The sequence below is a fragment of the Cyprinodon tularosa genome, unplaced genomic scaffold (assembly GCF_016077235.1).
Source record: "Cyprinodon tularosa strain WSP-4 unplaced genomic scaffold, ASM1607723v1 ctg1129, whole genome shotgun sequence".
Lineage (NCBI taxonomy): Eukaryota > Metazoa > Chordata > Actinopteri > Cyprinodontiformes > Cyprinodontidae > Cyprinodon > Cyprinodon tularosa.
Window position 1 is genome coordinate 52392 of NW_024037925.1, and position 13837 is coordinate 66228.

Genomic DNA, 13837 nt, shown 5'->3' on the forward strand with positions numbered 1-13837 from the left:
CATACTTTCATGATCGTAATATTACATCACACAGAATTAAGAAAAAAATTCAAAGAAGATTTGATACATAGTTCAAATGAGCTCTAAAAATAAGTCTTTATTTGCCAACTAATAAATGAAAGACAGGCTTACAATGCATTACAATGCAATATGATATGATCCAATACACGTTCTTGTCCCACTCCATAATTTTTTATTTGACTCCAAGCTGCACAATTAAAAAAAAAAAACTGTTAGAGGGTAATAACATAACTCATGCATATCCCTAATACACATGCAGTACTCATATTGCACCCACTCAATTTGACAGCGGTCTCACACAGATGATTTTAAAAAATGCTACTGAAAACGCAATAAATAACAAAAAAACATCGAATAGCAAAAACACCATGACATTTCTCACCATCCTGGAGAGAAATATCAGCTGTGCAGCTGTGCAGCTGTGCAGTCCTGTTTCTCTGACGGTGACTGGCTGGATGTGCTCTCTTCATCCTCTGGCATGGGAGCTGGCTCAGAGCTCGTCTGCCTGGCTGTCTGTTTCCTGGATGGGGCCGCCTGTGGAGCTGTTGCCTTTTGTATCTATGCTTCTTTTTCTGCTTCTGTCTCCTTGAACCCCAGTCGGCTCGGCAGATGGCCGCTCACACTGAGCCTGGTTCTGCTGGAGGTTTCTTCCTGTTAAAAGAGAGTTTTTCCTCTCCACTGTCGCTACAAGCATGCTTAGTGTGCGGGATTGCATTCGAGTCAATGAGTCGATGCAATCAACTGGATTTCCTTAGACAGAAAACTTTGAATCAGTCTGACTGTATGATCTGGTTGAACTGTAAAGTGCCTTAAGATTACATGTTTTGAATTGGCGCTACATAAATAAACTGAAGTACAACTTATTAATCTCCCTAAATTTTTAAAAGTGTAATCAACATAAGTTTTCAAAGCGATGCAGTTTACACCTAGGACCTCTGTATCGCTTACCAGAAGGTAGGAGTTTTTACTCTGTGTACAGGATGTGGGAAGGGTCCGACAAAACTCTCTGTTCTTGTCTGAAAGTGGAGTGAAAAGAAGGTTTATACATTGACTGCAGGAAAGAGTCTTCTGTCCTCACTCCCTACAAGCTTCCGTCCTGTCCTCACCAGACGACCAAGCTTAGTTTTTAAATGGGCAGAGAGATTACCATACCAAACTGTCATTTCATACCGGATAATACCACCCATGACAGTGGGATAAAACTAAAAACAGGATGGTTGGATCAATCCCAAGCTCTCTGAGTCTAAGCAAAATATACAGCCTTTTCTGTAAATGTGAGTATAACTTATTAATATGGACTTCCCGTCTTTTCTCCATGTAGACTGAACATCAGTGAATCATCTGCATACATGCTGCTTCAGGCCAGGACACCTGCCAGCAGAAGGTGGATATCATTTTGTTCAGTTAAATTTTAAAGATATTTATTCTTCGAACTGAATGATACAAAAAATCTTGGAACATTATCTTTATAAAATGTTTCTCTAAAGTAATTAAATTTTTTTTCGCTCATGTAGCTTTATCTGGTAATTTTATATTCACATTTCTAGTTTCCATCCATTTTCTAGCACGCTCATCCCGAGTGGGGTCGCAAGGGGTGCTGGTGCCTATCTCCAGCAGTCAATGCGCGAGAGGCAGGGTACATTTCTAATTTTAAAATAAATAATTATTTTTTGTTAAGTAAACCAATTTTGAAAGTTGGATCATCCGTATGCAGGTATACATACTCGTTTGTTTTTTGGTTGTTTCACGTTGCAATGAATGGTAATTCTATACACTGCAGGAGTGGTTCATGGCTGCATTCGTAACATATTAAGTCGTGGTGCCGCCTGGTGACAGCCCAGTAGTGTTTACCTGGCTCTTTGCAGAGGTGGTGGATGGATAATGATTTAACCATTGAAGATTAGTGAACAGATGAATACAATGGAGAGGCTGATGGCTGCCTTGTTCTGTTTGTTCTTTCTCCACCGGTGAAGCGACAGATCACACAAACACTCAAACACACACACAGATAGTTTAATCCCCATCACTGAGCTCATGACACATGCACCTTAACTAGATGGAGAACTCAACTCCTGTGTGTGTGGAGGGGGGGCTATGTGTGTCACTGTGTGAACCTGTGCTGTGTAAACAGGTCTGCAGTCTCTCCTGCCTCATCAGAATGCACACACACACACACAAATGACATTCCCTCGTCCCTGAGCCTCCTCTCCCCTGTGCTTCCGCCTCGTATGCCATCGCTCTTTCCCACACCTCCAACCCTGTTTCTGTGATTTAGTGCTTCAGGCCCCTCCCTGCGTTGCGGTAGCACATTAAGAGCATTTAAACCGTGGCTGTTACTAAACAGGGGTCTTTATGGAGCCGATTCACACATCTAAAGCCCATTACAGCTACATCAAAGCTGGATAACAATGACTAATGAACAATAGATATCATGAGAGACTGTGCCAAATCAGTATTCACTGCTGTAGAGATGGAGGGAGAGTATGTGTGTGTTTGTGGGTGTATGTGGTGAGCATTTACTGCTCCACAGATTCACACTTTCATTAATTGCTCAGTGTGTCTGAATCATCCGTATGTATCTGTCCCTGTGTTTCTTCGCTACATGCGTGTAGCATTAGTCTCTCTGCCTATGAAGATTAACCAGACAATCCTAATGGGAGAATCCTTATCCTAACCCTCCTATAATACATGAAAGCTTTGGATCAAACTGTCGGCTGAAAGCCCAATACGTTCATGTTCGGTTTTAGTAGACTGGTGTATATGCTATCCCCCAAACCACCCTCATACCCTCCATGATGGAGCTTTGTGCGTGTTAGAGTGCAGAAGTATTCTGACGGCTTTGCTCTGAAGTGTCGAACGGAGAAGGTGGAAGTAGTGCCAGTAATCCCATAATGACAGGTGCATGATGACACGGGAGAACCTGTGTAATCCTCTTTTAGATGCAGCTATCATTGTCCATATCCCTTCCACTTTCCCTACTAATCCCAAACCCCCCGACCCCCCTCCCCTGCCCGCTCTGACACAGCTTCTGAACAAACACAGTTGCCCTGCGTTTCATTGGTAAGTTTGAGGACAACTGCAAAATTGGGTTTTTGCAATATAAATAAACAAAATCAAATTAATCACATTATTTGCATTTCCAGATTTAGTAAGAATTGATTTTGTGTGTATGAATAAAAATAGTACATATACACTTACCCCTGTTTTACTGCTCCACTTGATTTATGGAAACTGATCAGAAGATTTTATTTTGTTTTTGTTTTTTCTCAGTGTCCTGTCTTGATGCCAAAAAGAGCCCAACAGATTTTGCTTTCACAAGTGGAGCAGTACAGCTATCGCCATAGTGTTCCGCTTGATTTACGCATGTAAATAGCTTTATTATAATTCATGCAGGGAGTATTTCAGATCATATGGACACTGCAATGAGAAAGTAGAACAGGAAAGGAAAAACAAGAAAAATGAGAAAAGATGAAAGAAAGAGGAGATAAAAGGGATACAATGATAAGACATCAACTTTATCACCTGCAATGAGATGTAAAAAGAACAGCACAACCAACGGATATAGTATAAGAGATACAATAAAATAACACCGTGATAATATCTCTGAAGTATGAAGTAATATTTAATCTGACATGTATACTGTGGTAGCTGAAGATAAGAACTTCTGTATGGAAGTGAATCTCTAAGAACCTGGAGCCAAGCACCTGTAGTTGTTTGTGAGAGTGCACTAATGATTTAATTCTAAAACAACTAAATAAATTGTGTTTAATGCTTGACTTGTTTGATAAACATTTCATTAAAGGCAAAGGGGATGACTAGGCAATTAAAAAGCAAATCAGACCTCTAAAAACTGGAACATCTTACAACTCCAATTTCCACTGAGATAAAAAAAAGGTCCAAGATTTACATTTTCTAGATAGGCAGGAACATCTGAGGTATATCGTTGACCATAGCTGTTGGAACGGGAAGAACAAGACATCTGCAAAATGATCATCTTATTAACAGCAATATAACATGTGTCTAGATTTCTTATTTCTTAAATCAGTTCAGTTCACATGAGTTCAGCTCAGCTTCACCTCATAAAAGTCCAATACATTCTCCTCAAGAACAGCTAGTTTATTCTCTTTAAAAAAAAAAAAAAAGGACACGATTGTATTTCTGAAACTCCAAGACTGAGCTCCTTCTTATTGTATATTGTGTGTAAACATATTTTCTTCTGTGTTTCAGACATGTGGTATGTTATTGGTCGTTAATGTGGGGCGTGTGCGTTTAGTGAAGTTAGAAACGGCTCAGCTGGAGCAGAAAGTTCTGCACTAGAGTTCTTGTCAGGTATACAATGCCGTAGTCAGACAGAGCTTTGTTCCTGTTCTCTCCACCTATAGTGGATGAACAAATGTCTTTAGGCGACACTTTATCCCAGCAGTGACAGCCTTGCTGTTCATCGCCAGTGACTGCTTAAGGGTGAAGAAGCTTGGTTTTATTTTAGCATTACTGCTACATCTGAAATAATTAAGGCTGGATGCAAACCTAAATTCCTCCTCCAACACATAGCTTAACAAGCCTCATGACAGTTCCTATTTTATCTACAAGTGGACATATTTATTCCTTATAAAAGTCATGCACACCTGTCTGGCTTCTTTGCAGGAACCTGCCTACACTAAACAAGAACAACACATTGCTTAGTGAGCCAACATATTGTCTTCTTTTTCTGATCAAAATGTTCTGGTTTCATCTGGCCTAATGCATATATATATATATATATATATATATATATATATATATATATATATATATATATATATATATATATATATATATATATATATATATATATATATATATATATATATATATATATATATATATATATATATATATATATTTATTTATTACTTTTTTTTTCCTTTGGCACCTTCTTCTCTTTTGAATATTTGAGCCGATATAATGAGTATATTTCTCCACTGTGAGATCAATAATGTCAATCAATCAATCAGTCAATCAATATATATAATAATCTGGTAATTTAAATGCCATTATCCATGTATATATGATGTTTTATCTATTTTACTTGTCTAAATTAGCATTTGAGCTATAAACTGGTACAATGCATCTCTCCACTTGAGGTTTAATGTCTATTGTACGATGTCCCTGTTTCTCTAAAAAAAACTAAGCTAAATATGAAAGGAAATATCTGTCAGTGGTTACTATAGTTGTACCACAGGGATTACTTTACTGGACTAAACTTTACATTTTATGCGATTTAATAGTGATTTTTATAGAAATATACCACCACAGCTTTATTCTATTTTGGAAAGCAGTCTTTAAAACATGTTTAACTTTAGAAGGCAACATGAGAAGACTGTAAACCACAGTAAGTAAACTGCCAATAAATGCATGAATCTTCCATCAGTGTGGAAACATTTAATAGTCATTAGGAATAGCAGATCAAAAACTCTCATGACATCACAGTTACTTAAATTTCAAACCATTAGACCGTTGCGCATACATGATTGTTTTTAGCATGGAGTTTACACCAAACAATATGGATGTTAGATTGCTGAAGGACCTCAGCTGGAAAGCATCCATTTTTTTACATTTATCTAATAATCCTATCCTTCAATATGAATCTGCCTCTGAAGTGACCACCAAGCCTCCAGGCCACGAGTTTGCTGACCCCTCACCCCTGACCCTCTCAGCTGGCCAAACTCTAACCCTGGGACAGATGGATAACGGACTCTTTGCTTTATCTCCCTCTGAACACACTCCTCCACCCTGCCCTGGTCGTAGCCTTTCATTTCACCTCTTGCTGCCCTTCCTCTCTCTCCTTTCATCCTCCCTCTCCTGCTTCTGATTACCTAAACTAACAGATCCACTTTTGTCTCTGTTTTTCACTCCACTTTCATTTTTTTTTTTACACCTATAAGATGTCTCACCTATTCTGCTCCTCTAAAGTCTCCTCTGCCTAAGATGTTTCACCTTAAACCTTTCTCATTTTCTGCTGCCATCCCATCTTGACCTAGATGTTTATTTCCAGCGTTCCTGTTAGACTTATTTAAGTATATCCAGTTTTCCCACTTCTTGACCTTTACACATTTGGTCATGTGCTGCATACATGAAACTATTTGATATGACAGATCAAGACAGAGTAGTGCATCACTTTCTTCATTTAAATGAGAGTGGATAAAAGTTTTTGTGAATGTTTTTCAAATAAAAATCTAAAGACAATAAAATCTAAACGCTGCTAACCTTTACTCTGATATCCTGATCTAAAGAAAAGAGTAATCTTAGGAGGGCAGAGCTGACCACTAAAGTGTTGTGCTAGGCTAGCAGAGCGTTAATCAGAGAAGATACCAAGAATCTGCTATTTCTGAGGGAGCTGCACAGACCCACAGCTCAAGACAGAATTCTCAATAGGAATCTGTCCAAATCTTTCCACTGTGAGAGACTCTTAAAATAAGGCAATCAGAGGTGATATTTAAAGTTTGCCACTCAGATGAGACCAAATAAATATGTTTTGCATCTTCATCTGCATGCAAAGAATTGTTTTTAAAGGAAAATAACAATATGATCCTGAATGTACAATGAAACAGTCTGGCAGCAGCTGGCATTGCTTCTCTCCACACTGCAAAATATTGAAATCCAAATCCTTTTTCTTGCATTTTTTCTTGAATTGAGGAGGTAATTGAGACACTTTGCCAATGGAACAAGACAATTTACATTTAAAATAAGAAAACACAATTGCATTGTCTTATTTCAAGTGCATAGTATCTAATTATCTTATTTTAAGACTAAAAATACTCCTTCTGTTGGCAAATTATCTTATTTACCTATTAAAATGAATGGTAAATACTCTTAATTTAAGACATTTTTGCTCATTTTTAGATTGCTTTTGCAGTACAGCAGGAACATTGACGCTTTTTGTGACAGTAGCATGCTGGAGCTAAAACACTGAAATTCTTATTGAAAACCTATTAGAGGATGCAAACTGCATAATATTAGGGTGGAGGTGCAACTTCCAACACAGCAACGCAAAACATATAGGCAAACCAAGATAGAATGGTTTACATCAAAACAGATATGGCCTAGTCAAAGGTTATACCTTGATCCATTTTTAAATCTGCTGCAAGATTTAAAAAGAGCTATTACTCATCATTGAAGGGGTGTGAATACTTTTGCTATTTTAGACAGAACAAGGAAGTCAGCTGTTATTGTTTGCAGTCAGATTGATGCCCCCAGGCTTTTATTTATGTTATTCTATTTACTTTTTGTGTTTTCAGTGACTTGTCTGAATTTAATTTAAAATAATGAAATGTAAAGAGCAATACATCCCACATCACATATATAAGAATTGGATTAATGTCCTATTGGTTTATGGGGATTTTAATTGTAAATGACATTACAGGTTGTAATGTTTGCGTGTAGAAGAGGCTGAGCGGCCAATCCATGATGGAAATGTTCAAAATAATTTTTGCAGAAGCCGGTTTGGCTCACATTTTTATCCCCTCTACTCTCCCCGCGCTAATATATCAGGCCATTATAAACATTTATGCAGCTCTGAAGCTTCCCGTGCCAAAGGGGCTGACGCTCAGGCGGATCGAACCTTTCGATTGATACTGAAACAATTTGCATACTGATTCTCTTTCAGAGCGCACGGATCCATATCAACACTGCTCGGCTATTCAAATGCGCCAGCACCGGGAAGACACGGAGAGCAGCGCTGCTCCGGAGCAGGAAAAAAACGCGCTTTATCCTGTTATTGCGGGACGGATGATTTGGAAAAAAGCAAGCGACGCCTGCAGGGATCTTTACCCCGGCCAAGATTCTGGACGCCGAGAGCTCCGGGGGAGAAGCTGGAAGGAAGCCGCAGCAGGACTAAGAGGAGGAGAGAGATGAGGGGAAGCTTGGGACGGGGGAAATATACAAAGAAGGCAAAAACGCACATTATAAGAAAAAAATTGACCTTTTTTTTTTGCCTGCATATATAGCCTATTGGAATCGTGTAAAAGTGGCGTTAAAGCGCAGCTGGCGCACCGCGCGCTGGGAGGATGATGAAGACGCATGACAGGAGTAGGATCCTGCGCTTTAGTCGGGGAATACAGTGAGTGCGTGTGCGCGCGCGTGTTTGCAGAAGATTATATTAAAAAAGCAGACATTTCAACCGCGGCGCCCTGTTGAGAGGAGACGTGGAAAAAAAAAGAGGGGGTGGGGGTCAAATCTTACGCACACCGTTCGGGGGCATCTGCACATAACTTACAACACTGAACATTGTTTTCACTAAAAAATGCGCACTGAACAATTTGCACCACTGGAGTTACTATTGGAGAGTCTGGTGCTATTTACACGAACCTGTTATTAGTCATATTAAAACTGTCGCATTTTCTACATGATCTTTGGTGCTTTTTCACCCAGGTTTGCACATTTAAAATAAAATGACACCCGTTGTGTTTTGAGATTAGTTTAAATGGCTGCACGGGTTTAAGTAAAACTAATGAGAGCCTTAAAACATTCAGGGGAAAGTGGAGTGGTGCGTCAAAAAAGGGTGAAGAAAGGGAAACATGTAATCACATCTGTGAGGAGGCAGCTCCACCCTGTAGGGTGAGATAAAGGCCTACAGATTAATATGTCGCAATGCAAATATCATCATTTGCAGAACCGATTGCAGGATGAATTATGGGGAATATATTTTGCGCACTGGGCAGCTTTACTGCAAGAGTAACTGATTGCATCCTTTTTATAAGTTCATAAAATGACAGATATATTTATATGCTGATAAATCAAACTGTTGGAATTTAACAAATAGAACAAGGGTATACATTTTTAATATCTATATTTTATTCATATCCAATCATAATTAAAATCAGCATCTAGAAGACCAATAATTCTTTACTAGATTTTTTTTTTAAGTAACAGTAAGGATTGGTTTGGACACCACTATTGAAAACCATCACCCAAAAACCACCATACCATCATTCATAGAGAGATTTTAATTATCCTCATATAATTGTTTGCATGTTGTAGAAAATTCATTCCAGCATGTCTCTGCTTGACATTCATTATCACTTAAAATTATTCATTCAAAAACAGCCATTAAAATGTGGAAGCAATATTATTTCTCCGTTTTATTCAATTGATATTGTGGTGCAGCTTTTTGGTGCATACTCAGTAGAGGTGGAGATGAGCTCCAAATAATTTTGCTTACTATGAGACACTGAACATTTCCATTCATGCATGGATTTTGTCTCAGGATGTGACTTCAGCATAGAAAATGCATCAGAAATGATCTGAATGAGAGTGACATTAAATTCTTACTGTAAACATAAACCCCAATCTGTGACTATTTTCTTTTTCATTACAACTATGTTTATAATTGTTAATAAATTAAAAAATATGTATATCTAGGATGCATTTTAAATGGGATCTTTAAAACCAGTTTAGAGTACATTTTAACGTTAAATATTTTTTTTTATTAATATGAATGTAATATCAAGGCTTTCAGATGATAATTAGCTGTGTTACGTCAAGAGCTCACTGTGGCCCCCTGCTGGCCTGGGGGACCCGGTTAGGAACATAGTTTGAGAATACCTTGGTCCGGCTCAGCAAAAATAGAGAAATGCACAAAAATAATGACTTTAGTTAAAAAGAAAACATTAGGTAAATAATGTTTTCAAATCTGTATTTAAATCTACATTAGCAAAGCAGCAGCATTGGGACCTTTTTTTCTTGCAGCTGCAGCTAAGATGTGCCAAAGGAGTCTATTTTGTTGTCCACTTTGACTTTAGCTTTAAGTGTCAGTAGAATAATTAAAGCTGCATACAGATATAAACGTTTAGTGACGTAATACCTGACTTAACCAAAATGTATATAATTTTAATCAACTTTCAGATATATTATAATGTCACTCATAATGCAAATCAACCTTTCCCTTCTCTTTTTGAGCAAAATCCAACATGATCAGCTCAGTTCTGATCCGAACATTTAGGGGTTTTTTTACCCATTCAGATTAGTTATAATTTAAAAATTGTTGAATTTTGTATTATATAAACAAATATTATTGTATTGATGATTATTGTAATGACAAATCTTTAATCATCTTTGATATTCGTTTTTACATCATGTCTTTTTAATGTTGCTGCCATTAAAATAATAACATAATAAATAAAATAAATAAATGGATCTAAAACTTAGCAGGGAAAATTCACCCCTGCAGACTGCACCTCACCTGTTCCACTAACTCTGGATGTGTCCCCCTAAAGCTGCTCCGTCTGTTTGCGTTTGGACTCGATTCGCCCATGTGGGGCCTGTTGGCTATCGCTGACAGAGTTTAGTTGTCATAATTGGAGTCTGACAGAAGTTACACGGAGTAATTGCGCGGCATATGGACGCCTTTTAGTGTAAAGTGATGCCTTATTAATTTCACATGAGCGCGCAAATCAGAACAAGTGACGCGGAATAACGCAAGAGAAAAGGCAGTTGAGTTACCCCTGAGCAAGGCAGCAGGTGTTTACCCATGATGGCATTTTTACTAATTAAGGAGAGAGGAAATAAAAAAGCAAATTCCTTAATTAATAAGGAATCTTAAACCCAGTTTGAGGCCGATATTTGTTACTGTAGCCTCAATATTTCAGGGAACAATTTCTTTGACCATAAAGTCCTATAAAAAAAGGAGATAAATTTAGAGGATTAAAGGTGTTATTGGGTATTAAAAGATTATCTCTATTCGTTCATGTCTTCTGTCCTCTCGTTTAATCGATTTTATTTTTTTCATTTATTTATTATATGTTCATTTGTTCGTGGATTTTTATCTAGACTTTTATTCCTTGTAATAAATAAATCCTCTTTGTATAAAATGGTAATTAATTTGTTTATTATTATTATTAAAGTATATTTTTCAATTGATATTTTAAGGCTGTTTATTAGAACAAATTGTGGAGCCTTGGCCTGAACCCCCTCTAGGAATGATAATTGTATTCAGTATTGATTGGTGCGTTGCTGTGTTTCTGAGGCCTATACCTTACATTTCAAATATAGCTCATAAAGGGCAGCCGTCAAAGCTTCAATTCACATATTTCAAGAATCGAAGAAAAAAAACCATCTCAAATGTTTATTTTTTTTTATATATTTTGATTTAATATTTTCCCTCTTAGTCTTTTTAATTTTGTAAAAATAATTTTCTAGTTAACTTGTGGTCAAAAGTACAATATTATATTTTTGGAATAAAAATGCGGATCCGTTGAATTAAATTACAGGTAAAAAAAATAAACAAATAAAAAAAAACATTGGAGCAATGCGATGTGTTCTGTAAAGGTTAATTCACTTTCCCTGTGTATGCGCCCTTATTTTCCTCCGTTTTCAAACTCAAGTGGGCTCATTTATAAAAGTTCATCAGCTGCCATTTAGCGCAAACTGCTGCTTAGATAAGATGTAATTGTCATTTTGAGCATACAAGACAGAGCTGCTGAAATATTGATCCACGCTCCTTCCTTTCAGGGAGGCATTATTGCTTCTTGCTCGGATATGAAGCTGCGGGCTTCATCAGAGAGGCGCCTATGATTAATCGTCAGTTTAAAAATCTGTAAGTAATTATCACTGTGCCTCATGTTCTCGTGCGTTAACGCCTTTTTGGATAAAAAATAAATAGATAAATCCACAAACCAAAGCTTGTTTATGCACCTTGTGTATGGATTTGCACATAATAGGATACTGTCTACCTGTTGGCTACTGCTTTCGTATGATTTTTTCAATAATTTAGACAAAAAGCGTCCTTTTTTCAGATGTGCTTTTAGAAACTGTTCCTTATATTTTGCGTAAATCAAATGTCACGGGCACGTAAAGGCACAATGGAAGCGCAACACACACAAAACACGAGCTGCAGGCCGAGCAGACGTGGCAGCAGCCGATCGATCCAAATAAGAATGTGTAGATGAGGTTTGTTGCCAAGAGGCCAAAGCTTAGCCTTTTCCATCTCCTGCACCTTGTCCCACACTTTACTCGGGCCGCGTTGGTTGATACAGGAGGGACGGAGGACAAAAAAAACTGCTCTGATCTTTTAGGAAAGTGTATTCAATGAGGGCATCCCTGTCACATTAATTCTATTAGCAATTTTAATAAAAAAAAAAACTTATTGCTTTCATTGTAAAGAAATGAGGAAAACCCTGCATTATCCTTTTACTTGTCTTTTATTTATATGATTTATATGATTATCTTACAAACACACACATATCCCCACATGTGCTTCTTTTAATTTCTTTTTCTGTTAAGCTTATTTTTGTCATATTTTTTAAGCAGGCAGCAGGATCACAACATTTAAGCATTTTTTCTCTTTTTATTTTATTTTTTTCTCTCATTTTCACACCACCCCCATTTAAAACAAACAAAAATAAACTTTATTATTTACTTATAGCTCATGTTATTCTTGCACTATTGGGTTTCTGTTGAGTGCGCCAGCCAAAGAGATAATCAGCACCCCTTTTAAAACTTTCCAAAAGCTCCCCTGCTCTAAAAGTTTGATGAAAACACAAAGCAAATGTTTTTCAATTAGCGCGTTGTTAGAAATAGAAATTGTTGTTGCTTTGATTGGGAAGAAGGGAGGTGTGTTAAGATAATTACACCCGCTGTGTTTTTGTTGTCCTGTTGAGACCTGCCTCTAAACTCCATTATGTCCCCTTGTTCTGCACGCGTGGGTGGTCACACTTGGACGCATTAGTGTCCCTTTGTCTCGACACACGTCACACACACGCCGTTGACATTGACTTTACATCAGAGACAGTTTAACTTCTCTCTCTCTCTCTGTTTCTCTTTTCTTTATTTCTTTGTATTTTCTTTTATTTAAGTCGTTCAACCGAGTGTATATTTTGCGGGGGTGGGGCCGACAGATGTGGGGCCCCTAGCAGGTCCTAAAACAGGGAAAAGTCTGAAAGGTTAATCTGTCTCCCCGCAGATGTTGGCTTTGGGAGTCTTGAAGCGTCACCTTTGACATGTCCCTCATTCAGCAGGGGGTCCAGAAGGACACTGACCCGCTGCAAGCTGTCACCTCGGCTGAGGACGCCCTGCGCTCTACCGCTCTATCAGGCTAAACGAGGCCCCTGACATGCAGCTATAGGCAGGGGCCGGGCTCTTATCATGACTGGAAAACTTTGACATGCGTGTATCAGTAAGCATGTCATTTCCGTCCTGTAAAAAACACAATAAATAGGCGGGAATGTCTTTATGAACGTGGATTTGAATCCAGCAGGATTAATTGTTATTAAAAATGTATTATTAAATTTATTTGATTTGAATGTCTATAAGAACTGGATGCTTATAGAGAGCAAATGATTCCCTCAAACACAGCGGATTAAATGCACTGGGCTTCCAAATTGGACACACACTCATGCGCACCCATCATGCTGAGCTTGGTTCGTTAAGCCTAATGGTTGAACAATAGACACATCTGCTCATCTTTTTGTATCAAAAGAGAAGGTACCACGGTCTTCTCTGTTTGGTTAAACCGCCACATATATTTGGCATTGGTGCGTGTGGGTGTGGGTGGGTAGGTGGGGGTGTTCCAGCTGAACTTCGCCTCTGATGAAAGAATGGATGCACATGTATTCACACATAAAAGTTGGCTGCATGGCCGCGCCTCCTTCTCCTTATCAACCTTTTGATATGAAGCCTCTGGAAGGGAAATTTTAAGCATAGCTCATTCGATTGTAATTCTTTATTATTTAGGGCTGAACTAGTTAACAATCAACTCCAAATGACCCCGGAAGTTTGCTCTATGCGCGGTTAATGATTTAAGGAGGACTGACGTTTTATGAACTCTTATGGACGTAATGCT